The sequence below is a fragment of the Pteropus vampyrus genome, unplaced genomic scaffold (assembly GCF_000151845.1).
Source record: "Pteropus vampyrus isolate Shadow unplaced genomic scaffold, Pvam_2.0 Scaffold155, whole genome shotgun sequence".
In the NCBI taxonomy this organism is placed as follows: domain Eukaryota; kingdom Metazoa; phylum Chordata; class Mammalia; order Chiroptera; family Pteropodidae; genus Pteropus; species Pteropus vampyrus.
In genome coordinates this window covers 1,525,541-1,528,470 of record NW_011888936.1, presented here as the reverse complement: position 1 = coordinate 1,528,470, position 2,930 = coordinate 1,525,541, and the positions used below count along the sequence as shown (strand labels likewise).

At 36.8% G+C, this 2,930-nt stretch overlaps 1 protein-coding gene across 4 annotated transcripts in view; it reads right to left on the bottom strand.

Annotated features, from left to right (window-relative positions):
* KLF12 (Kruppel like factor 12) overlaps positions 1 to 2,930 on the bottom strand; it is a 237,584-nt gene that overhangs the window by 192,752 nt on the left and 41,902 nt on the right. The window lies entirely within an intron of this gene.

The window sequence follows — 2,930 nt, the reverse complement described above, 5'->3', positions numbered from 1 at the left end:
GATAGGAATGTAAATTGGTTAATCTACTATGGAAACAGTATGGAGAGTCCTCAAAAAATTAAGAATAGTGTTACCATATGGCCTAGCAATCCCTTTTCTGGGTATCTACCCCAAAATTTGGAAAACGTTTATTGATAAAGATATATATGTAACCCTATGTTCACTGCAACATTATTCACGGTGGCCAAGACATGGAAACAACCAAAGTGTCCTTCGATAGATGACTGGATAAAGAAGACGTGGCACATATATACAATAGACTACTACTCAGACATGAAAAAAAGATGAAATACTTCCAATTGTGACATTATGAATGGATCTTGAGAATATCATACTAAGTGAAATAAGTCAGACAGAGAAAGCTGAGAACCATATGATTTCACTCATATATGAGATATAAAACTGAAAGAAACAAACAAACAAGACAAAAAACCAAAAACCCCTAGACACAGACAATAGTATGGTGCTTACTGGGGAAAGGGAGGATAGAAAAGGGTACAGGGGGTAAAATATACGGCAACAAAGGAGATCTGACTTTGGATAGTGAATATACGATGCAATATACAGATGATATAGTATTGTACACTTGTTATAGTATTGTACATTAGTTAATAAAATTAGTTAATTTTATTAACTAATACCACCCCAATAAACTTAAGAAAATTAAAAATAAAATAAAATCTGCCCGATTATAAAGCCCAACAAAGACCCACTTTCCTTCATGATATTTTCCTTAATCCAACATTTATTTCTCTACGCTCCTCAGTTCCAGTCTTTTAAATTCAAAACTTAACACAGAATGCTATTTAACCAAGAAATTTCAAAAATATAAAGGTCCTTTATAGGTCACCTATTTCAATCTTAAAATCACAATCAGTCAAAACCCAGAATGAATAAGTAGCGTGCTGACAGACATCGAGGTGCTGGATGGCAAAGACGATCCTAACCCCTGGTTCCTCTTCACAAGTCCTGGGCTCTTGTACTTTGCTGATCAATACCTCGAGTCTCCCCACTGAACAAGATTTCTGCATTCAAGGCTTTCCCTTAGGAGGAAAGCCAGAGTCATGACAATGACCCACCTGACTTGCCCCTCCCTTTCTCCTATTAACCACTAACCTCTCTAGTCACATCATTTATCATCTCTCTCTCTCTCTTTCTCTCTTGCTTTTCTGCCTCAGACATGATGGTGTCATCACTGTCCTCAAACACAAAAGCACACTCCTTCTTCTGGGCTCCCTACGAGCTTCCAACACGACTTGAATGATCTTAGTCTAGGTATCTGCTTGGCTCTCTTCACCGCATCCTTTAGGTCTTGGCACAATTTCTCTCTATTAGAAAGGTCTGAGCATCTTATCTAAAGTCATTCCTCTAGACCAATCTTTAACCCCCTTAAATGTTTTCATTTTTCTTTACAGCACTTGCTACCTGATATATCTTTAGTTGTTAATACTGTCTTCTCCGCTCCCCAAGAAATAAAGCTTGTGATTGTTTACTTCTCTGCTTTATCCTCAATTCCCTGAAAGAGTGACTGGGACATGGTAGAAACAATAACATAATGACTGAATGAACAAATGAAGGCATGGCAACACCAGGTGCGGTTGTTTAAGTTGTGGCCACAACCACTGTGTTAAGATCACACCCAAGTTACTCTTATCCAGCAGAGCTCACAGTTCAAGGGAAAAGGAACTGGTAATAAGCAAAGCACTTGATCAGTAGACTCGAGAATTATACATGAGACCTTTCATGGAATTACAAAATCTTTGGAAGGTAAAATTAAAAGATCACCTTTGACCTTCCTGGAGTCAAAAATCCTAAATAAAATTTGTGCAGTGTTCAACTAGACTCTGCTCCCACAATACCAGTGATAAAGTACAAATACCTGTCAGAAAGGGAACCTCATTTTTCAAACAATTCTACTTTTACTGTTCTTCTCTCTCCATACATACCAATCAATCTTGCCTCCCTATACCTTCCAAAGTTTGTACTGCCTTCTGAATTACATATAATAAAATAAAACATCAATCATTTATAATAATCTTTCAAAAACCTGAAAATCTGTTGAGTCTCCTCATATGTCCATTACTCGGTGGACTAAATACTCTTTGTTACCTCAGTTATGCTTATATGGAATAATTTTCAAATCTCTCACCACCCTGGCCACACATATCTGAAGAGATTCCATTTTCTCAAAATGTGTTGCCCTAATAGGATAGATGTACTATTTCCAGCACAGTCAAGAAATTTTGAGTTGCGATATCCAGCCAGCCGTTTTTGTCATTTTGTCATCAACCTACATGGAGTGAGCATCCATTATGTCCCAGACATGACTTATGTTAAAAGCAAAATCTTTAAATAGTGATGTTTAACAGTTTATGAATCTACTTGGTGTTACTCTCATTCAGTCTGCATTTTTTCATCTCATCTAATTAACTTAAAGGAAACTTTCTTTTTGATTTTCTTCAATGACTTGCTGAAATCGAAGTCTTTGGTTTTTCCCTGATCTATTATTCTAAGAATCTTCTCAATTAGGCTATTTTGTATATCATTACCCTATACTTGCACAGTTCTTTATAATTTATAAATTTTTAAATTAAAAAATTTCAAACTTTATTCTTTTATATGCATCCAATGGCTCAGCAGTGTGAGGAGAATAGCAATGATTAGCCCCATTTATAAATGGATAAGCAGGCGTGCACAGAGGTGATAGCAAATTAGGTGTATGGCTGGTATTGAATTACAAGGTTTCCCATTCTCATTTGTACTAGGTCTCCTCCACCCTGCTCAGCTTCTGAGCATGCTTTGTTTTTAGGAAATATCTATGTTCATGCCAAATTAACACAATCTATTTAGTACTATTCTCCAAAAAAGAAGGAAGGGAGGGAGGGAAGAAGGAGGGGAGAGGACGGAAAGAAGGGAGGAAGGAAGGAAGG